The sequence below is a fragment of the Pseudophryne corroboree genome, unplaced genomic scaffold (genome assembly GCF_028390025.1).
Source record: "Pseudophryne corroboree isolate aPseCor3 unplaced genomic scaffold, aPseCor3.hap2 scaffold_225, whole genome shotgun sequence".
Lineage (NCBI taxonomy): Eukaryota > Metazoa > Chordata > Amphibia > Anura > Myobatrachidae > Pseudophryne > Pseudophryne corroboree.
In genome coordinates, this window is record NW_026968900.1 from 126573 (window position 1) to 142644 (window position 16072).

Here is a 16072-nt window from a genome sequence, read left to right on the forward strand (position 1 = left end):
CACCCTCCTTTGGTGTGGGGCTCATGTTGGCCATGCCCCATCCCCTGAAGCATTCAAGCTGATTTCTTGCAGCAGCTGGGCACTGTAACAGCTCCAAAGCTGTTCTGTAAGGCAAGTAAAAGGGTGTGGGCCCTGCAGCACCACCTGTAGTTTGCATTGTGCGTTGGAAGGCACAAAGTAAGCAGACGGGAGGAGAAGTCAGGATAGTGCGCAAGGGCATCCTTTTCTCTTAGTCCGTAGAGGATGCTGGGGTCACATTAAGAACCATGGGGTATAGACGGGATCCGCAAGAGACATGGGCACTTTAAGACTATCAAAGGGTGTGAACTGGCTCCTCCCTCTATGCCCCTCCTCCAGACTCCAGTTATAGGAACTGTGCCCATGGAGACGGACATTTCGAGGAAAGGATTTATTGTTAAACTAAGGTGAGCATCTTACCAGCTCACACCTTAAGCATGCCGCAGAACGTGGCATTCAACAGAACACAAGCCAACGGCATGAACAATTGCAGCAAAAAGCTGACCAGAACCATAACACAACATGTGTATAACCACAAGTAATAACTGCAGACACAGTATGGACTGGGACGGGTGCCCAGCATCCTCTACAGACTAAGAGAAAAGGATTTACCGGTAGGTATTAAAATCCTATTTTCTCATACGACCTAGAGGATGCTGGGGTCACATTAAGAACCCCCATGGTTATACCAAAGCTCTTGAACGGGTGGAAGAGTGCGTACGACTCTGCAGCACCGAATGACCCAACTTGAAGTTATCATCGGCCAAGGTATCAAACTTGTAAAACTTAGCAAAAGTGTTTACTAAATAGCTGCTCGGCAAAGTTGCAATGCCGAGACTCCCCGACCAGCTGCCCAGGATGAACCCACCTTTCTAGTAGAATGGGTCTTCACCTAATTCAGTAACGGCAATCCTGCCATGGAATGAGCATGCTGAATCTTACCACAGATCCAGCGCATAATGGTCTACATGGAAGCAGGACACCCAATCCTGTTGGGAGCATACAGGACAAACAGAGCCTCTGTTTTCCTAATCTGAACCGTTCTGGTGACATAAATTTTCAAAGTTCTGACCACAGCCAGAGACTTTGACTCAACGAAGGTGTCAGTGGCCAAAGGCACCATGTGGAAAGATGAACCACCTTCGGCAGAAATTGTTGACGTGTCCTCAATTCTGCTCTATCTTCATGAAAGATCAAATAAAGGCTCTTGTGATACTGCATGGTTTGTACTGTTTTCCATGTGCTCCCAGATCTTTCAAGCAAGTAGCATGGTCAAGAAAGTTCTGTTTGAAAAGAAACAAACATTTACTGTCATTGTTATGCAAATAAACTTACATTAAAGCTAACAAGAAAGCAAACTCGTTCTGTCTTTAAACTGATAAAAGAAACCCCAATAATATGGGCATACCTCCCAACTTTGTCGGCTCGCAAAGAGGGACACACGCGCGGCGAAGTCGCGCGCGCTCCCAAAAAGGGTGTGGCCTAAGTAAAAGGGGGCGTGGCTTCGCGGGAGGACCCGCGATCGCGAGTCACGCCCCCGTTTTCGGCACTGAGCGGGCATGCCCAGCGCTCTGTGAGCCGCTGGCATGCCACCTCTCCCTCTGACTTCAGTGAATAGACGCTGTGCGCATGCGCACAGCGTCTATTCACCGCTGCTCTGCTAAGCAGGGCAGCGACAGACAGAGCCTCCCAATTGTCCTCCCCACCGCGGGACACTGCGGCCCGCAGGTGGGACAGCGGGACAGTCCCCAAAAAACGGGACTGTCCCGCGAAAATCGGGACAGTTGGGAGGTATGATATGGGGCATGCAAAAATTTAGATAAAACTCAGTTTTGCTCCTCTCCACGGAAATCTTTAGTAAAAGGCGAAAGATTTGTTCGTTCTGAAGAGAAACCAGAGCATGACCAAGATTCCACCTGTCGCCTGAGTGCCATGCCAGCAGTCCTCATTCAGCTCAAAGTGAGCACCCAATTTGAAAGAAAGAAAGCAGATTTCTCACCAGGCTTCCCCTTGCTATAAACATGGTTTGTACTCTTTTCCATGTGCTCCCAGATCTTTCAAGCAATTAGTATGGTCAAGAAAGTTCTGCTTGAAAAGAAACAGACATTTATTGTCATTGTTATGCAAATAAACTTACATTAAAGCTAACAAGAAAGCACACTCGTTCTGTCTTTAAACTGATAAAAGAAACCCCAATAATATGGGGCATGCAAAAATTGAGATAAAATTCAGTTTTGCTCCTCTCCACGGATAATCTTTAATAAAAGGCGAAAGATTTGTTCGTTCTGAAGAGAAACCAGAGCATGACCAAGATTCCACCTGTCGCCTGAGTGCTGTGCCAGCAGTCCTCATTCAGATCAAAGTGAGTGCCCAATTTGAAAGAAAGCAGATTTCTCACCTGGCTTCTCCTTGTTATAAGCATGGTTTGTACTGTATTCCATGTGCTCCCAGATCTTTAAAGCAAGTAGCATGGTCAAGAAAGTTCTGTTTGAACATAAATAAACATTTACTGTCATTTCTATGCAAATGAGCTTACATTAAAGCACACTCATTCTATCTTTAAACCGGTAAAAGAAACCCCAAAAAGATGGGGCATGCAAAAATTGAGATAAAACTCGGTTTTGCTCCTCTCCACGGAAATCTTTAGTAAGAGGCGAAAGATTTGTTCGTTCTGAAGAGAAACCAGAGCATGACCAAGATTTTTATATGAAAATATGTGTTCTCCCTGCAGTTGTTGTCCCCAGATGAGAGTTCCCTTGTGCTGCCTCAGCTGAATCTCCTTTACTTGACAGAGATGTGCCTGAGCAGCGGCCCTCCCCAGCCCTATCCCAAATCATACTTATTTTGCATAGGCGATACCATGGTCATGAAGATTGTTCTCCCAGGGTGAGGTTCATTCATTGCATTCTGGGTATGCTGACCCCTGTGATTTCCCCAAATGTGGGAAACTCGACTGCATTATTTGTGGTAGTGGGGGACTGTGTTTGTGCTTTCCTCTGGTCAGCTCTGGTAAAAGTCAGATTTATTTGTCTCAGATCTTCCTCTAGCCTTGTTCTTCTTTCGAGAGTTCCCTTGTGCTGCCTCAGTTGGATCTCTTTCACTTGACAGGGGGGTGCCCGAGTAGCGACCCTCCCCAGCTCTAGCCCAACTCCTACTTACCTGCCAGGTGAGATACTATGATCATGAAGGTGCTTCTCCCAGGGCAAGGCTCACCCATTGCACTCTGGGTGTGGTGCCCCTGCGATTTCCCCAAATGTGGGAAGCTTGACTGCATAATTTGTGTTTCCCCTGGTCGGCTCTCGTATAATTCAGATCTCTTTGTCTCAGGTCTCTCTCCAGCCTAGTTTGCTGTCTGTTTCCACTTCTTTTTTCATGAGCCCCTCCCTTTTATACCCTTGTGCACTATCCTGACTTCTCCTCTTGTCTGCTTACTTTGTGCCTTCCAATGCACAATGCAAACTACTGGTAGTGCTGCAGGGCCCACACCCTTTTACTTGCCGTACAGAGCAGCTCTGGAGCTGTTACAGTGCCCAGCTGCTGCAAGAAATCAGCTTGAATGCTTCAGGGGCTGGGGCATAGCCAACATGAGCCCCACACCGAAGGAGGGTGGAGGTGTTTAATGCGAACTAGGGGTCATCCAAGTGCCGCAAAAGGCCGCTATGCCCTGCACGCCCCTTTTCTCTTTTCATATGCAGACGAGGGTTGAAGCCAACTTTGACCCACTGCTTGGATGACATCACCGTATGCAAATCCATCTGCTGCAGGCCTTCCCCCAGGAATGCTTGCACTAGTTGTTGCATTTGGTTTGTTGTTTGGGGGTGCTTCATTATTAGGCAGCCTTCTGCCCTCCCATGTTCATCTGAAAATATGTGTTCTCCCTGCAGTTGTTGTCCCCAGATGAGAGTTCCCTTGTGCTGCCTCAGTTGAATCTCCTTTACTTGACAGAGATGTGCCTGAGCAGCGGCCCTCCCCAGCCCTATCCCAAATCATACTTATTTTGCATAGGAGATACCATGGTCATGAAGATTGTTCTCCCAGGGTGAGGTTCATTCATTGCATTCTGGGTATGCTGACCCCTGTGATTTCCCCAAATGTGGGAAACTCGACTGCATTATTTGTGGTAGTGGGGGACTGTGTTTGTGCTTTCCTCTGGTCAGCTCTGGTAAAAGTCAGATTTATTTGTCTCAGATCTTCCTCTAGCCTTGTTCTTCTTTCGAGAGTTCCCTTGTGCTGCCTCAGTTGAATCTCCTTCACTTGACAGGGGGGTACCCGAGCAGCGACCCTCCCCAGCTCTAGCCCAACTTCTACTTACCTGGCAGGTGAGATACTATGATCATGTAGGTGCTTCTCCCAGGGCAAGGCTCACCCATTGCACTCTGGGTGTGCTGCTCCTGCGATTTCCCCAAATGTGGGAAACTTGACTGCATAATTTGTGTTTCCCCTGGTCGGCTCTCGTATAATTCAGATCTCTTTGTCTCAGGTCTCTCTCCAGCCTAGTTTGCTGTCTGTTTCAACTTCTCTTTTCTTGAGCCGCTCCCTTCTATGCCCTTGCGCACTATCCTGACTTCTCCCGTCTGCTTACTTTGTGCCTTCCAATGCACAATGCAAACTACAGGTAGTGCTGCAGGGCCCACACCCTTTTACTTGCCGTTCAGAGCAGCTCTGGAGCTGTTACAGTGCCCAGCTGCTGCAAGAAATCAGCTTGAATGCTTCAGGGGCTGGGGCATAGCCAACATGAGCCCCACACCGAAGGAGGGTGGAGGTGTTTAATGCGAACTAGGGGTCATCCAAGCGCCGCAAAAGGCCGCCATGCCCTGCACGCCCCTTTTCTCTTTTCATATGCAGACGAGGGTTGAAGCCAACTTTGACCCACTGCTTGGATGACATCACCATATGCAAATCCATCTGCTGCAGGCCTTCCCCCAGGAATGCTTGTACTAGTTGTTGCATTTGGTTTGTTGTTTGGGGGTGCTTCAGTATTAGGCTGCCTTCTGCCCTCCCATGTTTATCTGAAAATATGTGTTCTCCCTGCAGTTGTTGTCCCCAGATGAGAGTTCCCTTGTGCTGCCTCAGTTGAATCTCCTTTACTTGACAGAGATGTGCCTGAGCAGCGGCCCTCCCCAGCCCTATCCCAAATCATACTTATTTTGCATAGGCGATACCATGGTCATGAAGATTGTTCTCCCAGGGTGAGGTTCATTCATTGCATTCTGGGTATGCTGACCCCTGTGATTTCCCCAAATGTGGGAAACTCAACTGCATTATTTGTGGTAGTGGGGGACTGTGTTTGTGCTTTCCTCTGGACAGCTCTGGTAAAAGTCAGATTTATTTGTCTCAGATCTTCCTCTAGCCTTGTTCTTCTTTCGAGAGTTCCCTTGTGCTGCCTCAGTTGGATCTCTTTCACTTGACAGGGGGGTGCCCGAGCAGCGACCCTCCCCAGCTCTAGCCCAACTCCTACTTACTTGCCAGGTGAGATACTATGATCATGAAGGTGCTTCTCCCAGGGCAAGGCTCACCCATTGCACTCTGGGTGTGGTGCCCCTGCGATTTCCCCAAATGTGGGAAGCTTGACTGCATAATTTGTGTTTCCCCTGGTCGGCTCTCGTATAATTCAGATCTCTTTGTCTCAGGTCTCTCTCCAGCCTAGTTTGCTGTCTGTTTCCACTTCTTTTTTCATGAGCCCCTCCCTTTTATACCCTTGTGCACTATCCTGACTTCTCCTCCTGTCTGCTTACTTTGTGCCTTCCAATGCACAATGCAAACTACAGGTAGTGCTGTAGGGCCCACACCCTTTTACTTGCCGTACAGAGCAGCTCTGGAGCTGTTACAGTGCCCAGCTACTGCAAGAAATCAGCTTGAATGCTTCAGGGGCTGGGGCACAGCCAACATGAGCCCCACACCGAAGGAGGGTGGAGGTGTTTAATGTGAACTAGGGGTCATCCAAGCGCCGCAAAAGGCCGCCATGCCCTGCACGCCCCTTTTCTCTTTTCATATGCAGACGAGGGTTGAAGCCAACTTTGACCCACTGCTTGGATGACATCACCGTATGCAAATCCATCTGCTGCAGGCCTTCCCCCAGGAATGCTTGCACTAGTTGTTGCATTTGGTTTGTTGTTTGGGGGTGCTTCAGTATTAGGCAGCCTTCTGCCCTCCCATGTTCATCTGAAAATATGTGTTCTCCCTGCAGTTGTTGTCCCCAGATGAGAGTTCCCTTGTGCTGCCTCAGTTGAATCTCCTTTACTTGACAGAGATGTGCCTGAGCAGCGGCCCTCCCCAGCCCTATCCCAAATCATACTTATTTTGCATAGGAGATACCATGGTCATGAAGATTGTTCTCCCAGGGTGAGGTTCATTCATTGCATTCTGGGTATGCTGACCCCTGTGATTTCCAAAATGTGGGAAACTCGACTGCATTATTTGTGGTAGTGGGGGACTGTGTTTGTGCTTTCCTCTGGTCAGCTCTGGTAAAAGTCAGATTTATTTGTCTCAGATCTTCCTCTAGCCTTGTTCTTCTTTCGAGAGTTTCCTTGTGCTGCCTCAGTTGGATCTCTTTCACTTGACAGAGGGGTGCCCGAGCAGCGACCCTCCCCAGCTCTAGCCCAACTCCTACTTACCTGCCAGGTGAGATACTATGATCATGAAGGTGCTTCTCCCAGGGCAAGGCTCACCCATTGCACTCTGATTTCCCCAAATGTGGGAAGCTTGACTGCATAATTTGTGTTTCCCCTGGTCGGCTCTCGTATAATTCAGATCTCTTTGTCTCAGGTCTCTCTCCAGCCTAGTTTGCTGTCTGTTTCCACTTCTTTTTTCATGAGCCCCTCCCTTTTATACCCTTGTGCACTATCCTGACTTCTCCTCCTGTCTGCTTACTTTGTGCCTTCCAATGCACAATGCAAACTACAGGTAGTGCTGCAGGGCCCACACCCTTTTACTTGCCGTACAGAGCAGCTCTGGAGCTGTTACAGTGCCCAGCTGCTGCAAGAAATCAGCTTGAATGCTTCAGGGGCTGGGGCATAGCCAACATGAGCCCCACACCGAAGGAGGGTGGAGGTGTTTAATGCGAACTAGGGGTCATCCAAGCGCCGCAAAAGGCCGCCATGCCCTGCACGCCCCTTTTCTCTTTTCATATGCAGACGAGGGTTGAAGCCAACTTTGACCCACTGCTTGGATGACATCACCGTATGCAAATCCATCTGCTGCAGGCCTTCCCCCAGGAATGCTTGCACTAGTTGTTGCATTTGGTTTGTTGTTTGGGGGTGCTTCAGTATTAGGCAGCCTTCTGCCCTCCCATGTTCATCTGAAAATATGTGTTCTCCCTGCAGTTGTTGTCCCCAGATGAGAGTTCCCTTGTGCTGCCTCAGTTGAATCTCCTTTACTTGACAGAGATGTGCCTGAGCAGCGGCCCTCCCCAGCCCTATCCCAAATCATACTTATTTTGCATAGGAGATACCATGGTCATGAAGATTGTTCTCCCACGGTGAGGTTCATTCATTGCATTCTGGGTATGCTGACCCCTGTGATTTCCCCAAATGTGGGAAACTCGACTGCTTTATTTGTGGTAGTGGGGGACTGTGTTTGTGCTTTCCTCTGGTCAGCTCTGGTAAAAGTCAGATTTCTTTGTCTCAGATCTTCCTTTAGCCTTGTTCTTCTTTCGAGAGTTCCCTTGTGCTGCCTCAGTTGGATCTCCTTCACTTGACAGGGGGGTACCCGAGCAGCGACCCTCCCCAGCTCTAGCCCAACTCCTACTTACCTGCCAGGTGAGATACTATGATCATGAAGGTGCTTCTCCCAGGGCAAGGCTCACCCATTGCACTCTGGGTGTGCTGCTCCTGCGATTTCCCCAAATGTGGGAAACTTGACTGCATAATTTGTGTTTCCCCTGGTCGGCTCTCGTATAATTCAGATCTCTTTGTCTCAGGTCTCTCTCCAGCCTAGTTTGCTGTCTGTTTCAACTTCTCTTTTCTTGAGCCGCTCCCTTCTATGCCCTTGCGCACTATCCTGACTTCTCCCGTCTGCTTACTTTGTGCCTTCCAATGCACAATGCAAAGTACAGGTAGTGCTGCAGGGCCCACACCCTTTTACTTGCCGTTCAGAGCAGCTCTGGAGCTGTTACAGTGCCCAGCTGCTGCAATAAATCAGCTTGAATGCTTCAGGGGATGGGGCATGGCCAACATGAGCCCCACACCAAAGGAGGGTGGGGTGTTTAATGCGAACTAGGGGTCATCCAAGCACCGCAAAAGGCCGCCATGCCCTGCACGCCCCTTTTCTCTTTTCATATGCAGATGAGGGTTGAAGCCAACTTTGACCCACTGCTTGGATGACATCACCGTATGCAAATCCGTCTTCTGCAGAACTTCCCCCAGGAATGCTTGCACTAGTTGTTGCATTTGGTTTGTTGTTTGGGGGTGCTTCAGTATTAGGCAGCCTTCTGCCCTCCCATGTTCATCTGAAAATATGTGTTCTCCCTGCAGTTGTTGTCCCCAGATGAGAGTTCCCTTGTGCTGCCTCAGTTGAATCTCCTTTACTTGACAGAGATGTGCATGAGCAGCGGCCCTCCCCAGCCCTATCCCAAATCATACTTATTTTGCATAGGAGATACCATGGTCATGAAGATTACTCTCCCAGGGTGAGGTTCATTCATTGCATTCTGGGTATGCTGACCCCTGTGATTTCCCCAAATGTGGGAAACGCGACTGCTTTATTTGTTGGTAGTGGGGGACTGTGTTTGTGTTTTCCTCTGATCTCTGGTAAAAGTCAGATTTCTTTGTTTCAGATCTTCCTCTAGCCTTGTTCTTCTTTCGAGAGTTTCCTTGTGCTGCCTCAGTTGGATCTCCTTCACTTGACAGGGGGGTGCCCGAGCAGCGACCCTCCCCAGCTCTAGCCCAACTCCTACTTACCTGCCAGGTGAGATACTATGATCATGAAGGTGCTTCTCCCAGGGCAAGGCTCACCCATTGCACTCTGGGTGTGCTGCCCCTGCGATTTCCCCAAATGTGGGAAACTTGACTGCATAATTTGTGTTTCCCCTGGTCAGGTCTCGTATAATTCAGATCTCTTTGTCTCTGGTCTCTCTCCAGCCTAGTTTGCTGTCTGTTTCCACTTCTCTTTTCTTGAGCCGCTCCCTTCTATGCCCTTGCGCACTATCCTGACTTCTCCTCCTTTCTGCTTACTTTGTGCCTTCCAACGCACAATGCGAACTACAGGTAGTGCTGCAGGGCCCACACCCTTTTACTTGCCTTACAGAGCAGCTCTGGAGCTGTTACAGTGCCCAGCTGCTGCAAGAAATCAGCTTGAATGCTTCAGGGGCTGGGGCATAGCCAACATGAGCCCTACACCGAAGGAGGGTGGAGGTGTTTAATGCAAACTAGGGGTCAGCCAAGTGCCGCAAAAGGCCACCATGCCCTGCACGCCCCTTTTCTCTTTTCATATGCAGACGAGGGTTGAAGCCAACTTTGACCCACTGCTTGGATGACATCACCATATGCAAATCTATCTGCTGCAGGCCTTCCCCCAGGAATGCTTGCACTAGTTGTTGCATTTGGTTTGTTGTTTGGGGGTGCTTCAGTATTAGGCAGCCTTCTGCCCTCCCATGTTCATCTGAAAATATGTGTTCTCCCTGCAGTTGTTGTCCCCAGATGAGAGTTCCCTTGTGCTGCCTCAGTTGAATCTCCTTTACTTGACAGAGATGTGCCTGAGCAGCGGCCCTCCCCAGCCATATCCCAAATCATACTTATTTTGCATAGGAGATACCATTGTTATGAAGATTGTTCTCCCAGGGTGCGGTTCATTCATTGCACTCTGGGTATGCTGACCCCTGTGATTTCCCCAAATGTGGGAAACTCGACTGCATTATTTGTGGTAGTGGTGGACTGTGTTTGTGCTTTCCTCTGGTCAGCTCTGGTAAAAGTCAGATTTCTTTGTCTCAGATCTTCCTCTAGCCTTGTTCTTGTTTCGAGAGTTCCTTTGTGCTGCCTCAGTTGGATCTCCTTCACTTGACAGGGGGGTGCCCGAGCAGCGACCCTCCCCAGCTCTAGCCCAACTCCTACTTACCTGCCAGGTGAGATACTATGATCATGAAGGTGCTTCTCCCAGGGCAAGGCTCACCCATTGCACTCTGGGTGTGCTGCTCCTGCGATTTCCCCAAATGTGGGAAACTTGACTGCATAATTTGTGTTTCCCCTGGTCAGGTCTCGTATAATTCAGATCTCTTTGTCTCAGGTCTCTCTCCAGCCTAGTTTGCTGTCTGTTTCCACTTCTCTTTTCTTCAGCAGCTCCCTTCTATGCCCTTGCGCACTATCCTGACTTCTCCTCCTTTCTGCTTACTTTGTGCCTTCCAACGCACAATGCGAACTACAGGTAGTGCTGCAGGGCCCACAACCTTTTACTTGCCTTACAGAGCAGCTCTGGAGCTGTTACAGTGCCCAGCTGCTGCAAGAAATCAGCTTGAATGCTTCAGGGGCTGGGGCATAGCCAACATGAGCCCCACACCGAAGGAGGGTGGAGGTGTTTAATGCAAACTAGGGGTCAGCCAAGTGCCGCAAAAGGCCACCATGCCCTGCACGCCCCTTTTCTCTTTTCATATGCAGACGAGGGTTGAAGCCAACTTTGACCCACTGCTTGGATGACATCACCATATGCAAATCTATCTGCTGCAGGCCTTCCCCCAGGAATGCTTGCACTAGTTGTTGCATTTGGTTTGTTGTTTGGGGGTGCTTCAGTATTAGGCAGCCTTCTGCCCTCCCATGTTCATCTGAAAATATGTGTTCTCCCTGCAGTTGTTGTCCCCAGATGAGAGTTCCCTTGTGCTGCCTCAGTTGAATCTCCTTTACTTGACAGAGATGTGCCTGAGCAGCGGCCCTCCCCAGCCATATCCCAAATCATACTTATTTTGCATAGGAGATACCATTGTTATGAAGATTGTTCTCCCAGGGTGCGGTTCATTCATTGCACTCTGGGTATGCTGACCCCTGTGATTTCCCCAAATGTGGGAAACTCGACTGCATTATTTGTGGTAGTGGTGGACTGTGTTTGTGCTTTCCTCTGGTCAGCTCTGGTAAAAGTCAAATTTCTTTGTCTCAGATCTTCCTCTAGCCTTGTTCTTCTTTCGAGAGTTCCTTTGTGCTGCCTCAGTTGGATCTCCTTCACTTGACAGGGGGGTGTCCGAGCAGCGACCCTCCCCAGCTCTAGCCCAACTCCTACTTACCTGCCAGGTGAGATACTATGATCATGAAGGTGCTTCTCCCAGGGCAAGGCTCACCCATTGCACTCTGGGTGTGCTGCCCCTGCAATTTCCCCAAATGTGGGAAACTTGACTGCATAATTTGTGTTTCCCCTGGTCGGCTCTCGTATAATTCAGATCTCTTTGTCTCAGGTCTCTCTCCAGCCTAGTTTGCTGTCTGTTTCCACTTCTCTTTTCTTGAGCCCCTCCCTTCTATACCCTTGTGCACTATCCTGACTTCTCCTCCCGTCTGCTTACTTTGTGCCTTCCAATGCACAATGCAAACTACAGGTAGTGCTGCAGGGCCCACACCCTTTTACTTGCCTTACAGAGCAGCTCTGGAGCTGTTACAGTGCCCAGCTGCTGCAAGAAATCAGCTTGAATGCTTCATGGGATGGGGCATGGCCAACATGAGCCCCACACCAAAGGAGGGTGGGGGTGTTTAATGCGATCTAGGGGTCATCCAAGCAGCGCAAAAGGCCGCCATGCCCTGCACGCCCCTTTTCTCTTTTCATATGCAGATGAGGGTTGAAGCCAACTTTGACCCACTGCTTGGATAACATCACCATATGCAAATCCATCTGCTGCAGGCCTTCCCCCAGGAATGCTTGCACTAGTTGTTGCATTTGGTTTGTTGTTTGGGGGTGCTTCAGTATTAGGCAGCCTTCTGCCCTCCCATGTTCATCTGAAAATATGTGTTCTCCCTGCAGTTGTTGTCCCCAGATGAGAGTTCCCTTGTGCTGCCTCAGTTGAATTAACTTTACTTGACAGAGATGTGCCTGAGCAGCGGCCCTCCCCAGCCCTATCCCAAATCATACTTATTTTGCATAGGAGACACCATGGTCATGAAGATTGTTCACCCAGGGTGAGGTTCATTCATTGCATTCTGGGTATGCTGACCCCTGTGATTTCCCCAAATGTGGGAAACTCGCCTGCATTATTTGTGGTAGTGGGGGACTGTGTTTGTGTTTTCCGCTGGTCAGCTCTGGTAAAAGTCAGATTTCTTTGTCTCAGATCTTCCTCTAGCCTTGTTCTTCTTTCGAGAGTTCCATTGTGCTGCCTCAGTTGGATCTCCTTCACTTGACAGGGGGGTGCCCGAGCAGCGACCCTCCCCAGCTCTAGCCCAACTCCTACTTACCTGCCAGGTGAGATACTATGATCTTGAAGGTGCTTCTCCCAGGGCAAGGCTCACCCATTGCACTCTGGCTGTGCTGCCCCTGCGATTTCCCCAAATGTGGGAAACTTGACTGCATAATTTGTGTTTCCCCTGGTCGGCTCTCGTATAATTCAGATCTCTTTGTCTCAGGTCTCTCTCCAGCCTAGTTTGCTGTCTGTTTCCACTTCTCTTTTCTTGAGCCGCTCCCTTCTATGCCCTTGCGCACTATCCTGACTTCTCCCGTCTGATTACTTTGTGCCTTCCAACGCACAATGCGAACTACAGGTAGTGCTGCAGGGCCCACACCCTTTTATTTGCCTTACAGAGCAGCTCTGGAGCTGTTACAGTGCCCAGCTGCTGCAAGAAATCAGCTTGAATGCTTCAGGGGCTGGGGCATAGTCAACATGAGCCCCACACCGAAGGAGGGTGGAGGTGTTTAATGCGAACTAGGGGTCATCCAAGCGCCGCAAAAGGCCGCCATGCCCTGCATAACCCTTTTCTCTTTTCATATGCAGATGAGGGTTCCAGCCAACTTTGGCCCACTGCTTGGATGACATCACCGTATGCAAATTCGTCTCCTGCAGACCTTCCCCCAGGAATGCTTGTACTAGTTATTGCATATGGTTTGATATTTGATGGTGCTTCAGTATTAGGCAGCCTTCCGCCCTCCCATGTTCATCTGAAAAGATGTGGTCTCCCTGCAGTTGTTGTCCCCAGACGAGAGTTCCCTTGTGCTTCCTCAGTTGAATCTCCTTAACTTGACGGGGGAGGGGCTGCCCGAGCAGCCACCCTCCCCAGCCCTATCCCAACTCATACTTATTTTGCATATGAGATCTCTATATCATGAAGATTGTTCTCACAGGGTGAGGTTCATCCATTATATTTTAAAATAGGAAGGTTCAAATTACATATTTGAATTGCATCTATGTGCTGGATTCAAATGTCCCCCCCCTTCCTTTCTCAATTGTGCCCGTCAGCAGCTATTCTAAGGTTGCTGCCAATGGGTGTGACACATTAATTTCTTCTGTGGGGTACACTGGACTCCACAAGGATTCACATTGGGGTGTAGAGTAGGATCTTGATCTGAGGCACCAACCGGCTCAAAGCTTTTGACTGTTCCCAAGATGCTCAGCGCATTCTCCTCTATAACCCCGCTTCCATGAACAGGGAGCTCAGTTTGTAGTTGTTGCCTTCAGTAGCAGGCCACTTAACAGGGGCCTGCCTCAAGCAGCCTATTCTTAGCTATTAATTTTGACAAGAAAAGAAGAACTTTTTTTATGAGAATCTACAAGGGCTAGGTCTAATAGACATCTTTACTGCAGCTTCATCACTCCCAGCGGCACTGTATACTCCCGTGCCCTGGTTGCTGGGTCACTGCAGCGGAGGCTCCGGTTTCTTCCTAAGGTCAGTCACACACAATGTAACACCCCGGTATAACAAGTGTGTAAACTATGTGGAACAGGTCAGGGATACCTTGATGGACTATTCCTCCTTCAGCAGCAGCTCTTCTCTATTCCTGGCAGAGAGGCAAGGTTTCCCCAGACACAAAGAAAGGCAGGCAGGGCTTTGTATGAAAGAATAAATGGTTTACCACATAACTCAGAAAAGGAACTGATTACAGTAGGGAAGGGAAAGATTTGATTCAAGCAACTTAAACACAGACACCATATACACTTTAAGTCATTACACAAATGGTAATATAACTAAATCTGAGATTAATACTATGTTGCTTAGTAATAGAAATCAACTTATGCAGACAATATTTAAGTCCCAGATAACATTGGTGTCACTGCAGGGAGTCTCTATGTGCACGTTGGGGCCCGGTTATGTTGTTACATAGTTATATGCAGCTATTGTCTCCTTTAGCTGTGAACAAAATATTGTAGCTCTGTGTAGTAAAGATGATTGTTTAAAACAAACTGGAGCTGCTTCCCATGTAAATCGCTGCATAGGTATAGTAAATATAGGATAATGTCCTTTGCAGTGGAGTAGGTTTCAGTATAAATATGGATTTATCTCACCCAGTCAATAGATGTTTCTGAGGCAGTTTCCCCTCAGATGTAGGCCAGTCAGCATTGGTATAAAGGCTTTATACTCTCCTGTCTCTGACACTTGCTGTGCACTCTCTTGGCTGAGAGTGTCATGGCGTTCTTACTTGTTAATTGCTGCACTTCCACTGCTGTATTTTGCACTACTGCTTACTCTCTCATGCAATTTTCAGCTTATTTGTCTCCCCTCTCTCAGCTGCTCATCTCTGCGTAATGGCGTCGCCAGCTCTTTCCTCACCATGGCTCCAACTGACTTCTCAAACTGCTGTTCAATTTTCTTTTAAATAAACTTTATTTAAAATGGCACAGGCAACTACACTGTTGTCAAAAATGTCCTTGTTGTTATGGGATATCACACGTGCCCCCCCCCCAAAACATGCGTGTCCTCACGCATTTTGGTTTTATCCCTATATAAACTTCTCACTATATCCAGTCACATTCATTAGTGAACACAGATTATGTCTGAAACATTAACATTTATCAACATTTTTAACATCAGTATCTGATAGGTATAATTCCTTTTGTGCTATAGTACATTAACACATGCTCCTGGAGCAATCGGTTGAAATCTGGACAGTATATGGTCTTGAAAAGTTTGTCTAGGAAACCTCAACCCCCCTGCCATGGATGAGTATTGAACTCTTTCTAAACTGTCTTTGGGACATGCTGTACAAAACTGCAGCTGACTATGGTGGTTTTCTGTTTTGCAAGCCCTAGTCTTCTTGCCTCCTTGTCGGTGACAAACCACCTTAGTCTGCTGTAAATACATTTTATGAGCCTCTTCCATTCCATCTTGGGATTCAGTATCACAGCTGGTTTGGGACAATGGATTCTGGAGAGAAAGAGGCAGCAAGGTTCTTCTTACAGAACAGGTTGGACAGTTTCGGCACCATCTCTTGATGTCTTCCCTCATTTCAACCCAAAAGAACTTTTTCCAGATGCTTGTTTCCATCCTTTTGCACCCAGGGTGACCTGACTTGTCGTGATATTCTTCAAGCACATAACAAGCACTTTGTCTTGGAATTACAAGTTGACTGATCCTATAATGAGTATTAGGATCCACACTACATCGAACCAACTGTCCTTTCTCTTCAAACAGCCTTTCTCGCTGTCTCAACAACTTCAGGAGTTCTGGCGAGGATTCTTGCCTTTGTCGCTTGGTCAGGTATTTCCCAATCTTCAGTAAGGCTTTGAGGTGTCTTATCATCTGACTTTTATCTTGCAGGTGGTCAAAACTGGTTCCTTGAATAGGTTGCTCACAGTTTCTAGAACTGGATGCTATATTATTCATGCCTAACATTGAAGCATTCTTTCGGATAATCTGGACACTGGAGATGGGCATTTCTATCATTATTTGGCTAGCCTTATTTTTTTCATGTTCCTCTCTTACAGATAATTCTGTTATCATTCTTCCCTTTTGTTTGGCTATCCCAGGTTGAAGGCCTTGTTTCTCCTGGAGCTTGTCAGTTTGAAACTCTCCTTGGAGTGCTGCTACGAGCTCCTCACAGCAGTTCCGCAACACATTCATGCCCACTATCACTGGAGGCAATCCATCATCTTGGGCAGTGGTGATGATGAAGCCTTGCTGTGGTAGCACTGTTCGTCCGATTTGAATTTCAGCTTCCGAGTATC

The 16072-nt window shown here is 48.3% G+C and overlaps 20 non-coding genes across 20 annotated transcripts; 17 read left to right on the forward strand and 3 right to left on the reverse strand.

Annotated features, from left to right (window-relative positions):
* Nucleotides 1–1807: 1807 nt before the first annotated feature.
* LOC135009284 (U5 spliceosomal RNA) lies at nucleotides 1808–1920 on the reverse strand. The gene has a single exon (XR_010208842.1). It is a non-coding gene; the product is annotated as a U5 spliceosomal RNA (small nuclear RNA).
* Nucleotides 1921–2206: 286 nt separating this feature from the next.
* LOC135009285 (U5 spliceosomal RNA) lies at nucleotides 2207–2323 on the reverse strand. The gene has a single exon (XR_010208843.1). It is a non-coding gene; the product is annotated as a U5 spliceosomal RNA (small nuclear RNA).
* A 270-nt stretch (nucleotides 2324–2593) lies between these two features.
* LOC135009258 (U5 spliceosomal RNA) lies at nucleotides 2594–2709 on the reverse strand. The gene has a single exon (XR_010208817.1). It is a non-coding gene; the product is annotated as a U5 spliceosomal RNA (small nuclear RNA).
* Nucleotides 2710–2853: 144 nt separating this feature from the next.
* Nucleotides 2854–3017, forward strand: LOC135009018 (U1 spliceosomal RNA). Its single transcript, XR_010208608.1, has one exon. It is a non-coding gene; the product is annotated as a U1 spliceosomal RNA (small nuclear RNA).
* A 152-nt stretch (nucleotides 3018–3169) lies between these two features.
* Nucleotides 3170–3332, forward strand: LOC135009201 (U1 spliceosomal RNA). Its single transcript, XR_010208775.1, has one exon. It is a non-coding gene; the product is annotated as a U1 spliceosomal RNA (small nuclear RNA).
* A 674-nt stretch (nucleotides 3333–4006) lies between these two features.
* LOC135009058 (U1 spliceosomal RNA) lies at nucleotides 4007–4170 on the forward strand. The gene has a single exon (XR_010208647.1). It is a non-coding gene; the product is annotated as a U1 spliceosomal RNA (small nuclear RNA).
* Nucleotides 4171–4322: 152 nt separating this feature from the next.
* Nucleotides 4323–4485, forward strand: LOC135009090 (U1 spliceosomal RNA). The gene has a single exon (XR_010208679.1). It is a non-coding gene; the product is annotated as a U1 spliceosomal RNA (small nuclear RNA).
* A 671-nt stretch (nucleotides 4486–5156) lies between these two features.
* Nucleotides 5157–5320, forward strand: LOC135009300 (U1 spliceosomal RNA). Its single transcript, XR_010208858.1, has one exon. It is a non-coding gene; the product is annotated as a U1 spliceosomal RNA (small nuclear RNA).
* A 152-nt stretch (nucleotides 5321–5472) lies between these two features.
* Nucleotides 5473–5635, forward strand: LOC135009207 (U1 spliceosomal RNA). Its single transcript, XR_010208781.1, has one exon. It is a non-coding gene; the product is annotated as a U1 spliceosomal RNA (small nuclear RNA).
* A 674-nt stretch (nucleotides 5636–6309) lies between these two features.
* Nucleotides 6310–6472, forward strand: LOC135009033 (U1 spliceosomal RNA). Its single transcript, XR_010208623.1, has one exon. It is a non-coding gene; the product is annotated as a U1 spliceosomal RNA (small nuclear RNA).
* A 972-nt stretch (nucleotides 6473–7444) lies between these two features.
* LOC135009048 (U1 spliceosomal RNA) lies at nucleotides 7445–7608 on the forward strand. Its single transcript, XR_010208638.1, has one exon. It is a non-coding gene; the product is annotated as a U1 spliceosomal RNA (small nuclear RNA).
* Nucleotides 7609–7760: 152 nt separating this feature from the next.
* On the forward strand, nucleotides 7761–7923 carry LOC135009129 (U1 spliceosomal RNA). Its single transcript, XR_010208715.1, has one exon. It is a non-coding gene; the product is annotated as a U1 spliceosomal RNA (small nuclear RNA).
* A 670-nt stretch (nucleotides 7924–8593) lies between these two features.
* On the forward strand, nucleotides 8594–8758 carry LOC135009133 (U1 spliceosomal RNA). The gene has a single exon (XR_010208720.1). It is a non-coding gene; the product is annotated as a U1 spliceosomal RNA (small nuclear RNA).
* Nucleotides 8759–8907: 149 nt separating this feature from the next.
* LOC135009123 (U1 spliceosomal RNA) lies at nucleotides 8908–9070 on the forward strand. Its single transcript, XR_010208710.1, has one exon. It is a non-coding gene; the product is annotated as a U1 spliceosomal RNA (small nuclear RNA).
* Nucleotides 9071–9744: 674 nt separating this feature from the next.
* Nucleotides 9745–9908, forward strand: LOC135009050 (U1 spliceosomal RNA). The gene has a single exon (XR_010208640.1). It is a non-coding gene; the product is annotated as a U1 spliceosomal RNA (small nuclear RNA).
* Nucleotides 9909–10060: 152 nt separating this feature from the next.
* Nucleotides 10061–10223, forward strand: LOC135009131 (U1 spliceosomal RNA). Its single transcript, XR_010208717.1, has one exon. It is a non-coding gene; the product is annotated as a U1 spliceosomal RNA (small nuclear RNA).
* A 674-nt stretch (nucleotides 10224–10897) lies between these two features.
* Nucleotides 10898–11061, forward strand: LOC135009051 (U1 spliceosomal RNA). Its single transcript, XR_010208641.1, has one exon. It is a non-coding gene; the product is annotated as a U1 spliceosomal RNA (small nuclear RNA).
* Nucleotides 11062–11213: 152 nt separating this feature from the next.
* LOC135009104 (U1 spliceosomal RNA) lies at nucleotides 11214–11376 on the forward strand. The gene has a single exon (XR_010208691.1). It is a non-coding gene; the product is annotated as a U1 spliceosomal RNA (small nuclear RNA).
* A 674-nt stretch (nucleotides 11377–12050) lies between these two features.
* LOC135009079 (U1 spliceosomal RNA) lies at nucleotides 12051–12214 on the forward strand. Its single transcript, XR_010208668.1, has one exon. It is a non-coding gene; the product is annotated as a U1 spliceosomal RNA (small nuclear RNA).
* Nucleotides 12215–12366: 152 nt separating this feature from the next.
* Nucleotides 12367–12529, forward strand: LOC135009198 (U1 spliceosomal RNA). Its single transcript, XR_010208772.1, has one exon. It is a non-coding gene; the product is annotated as a U1 spliceosomal RNA (small nuclear RNA).
* Nucleotides 12530–16072: the final 3543 nt, after the last annotated feature.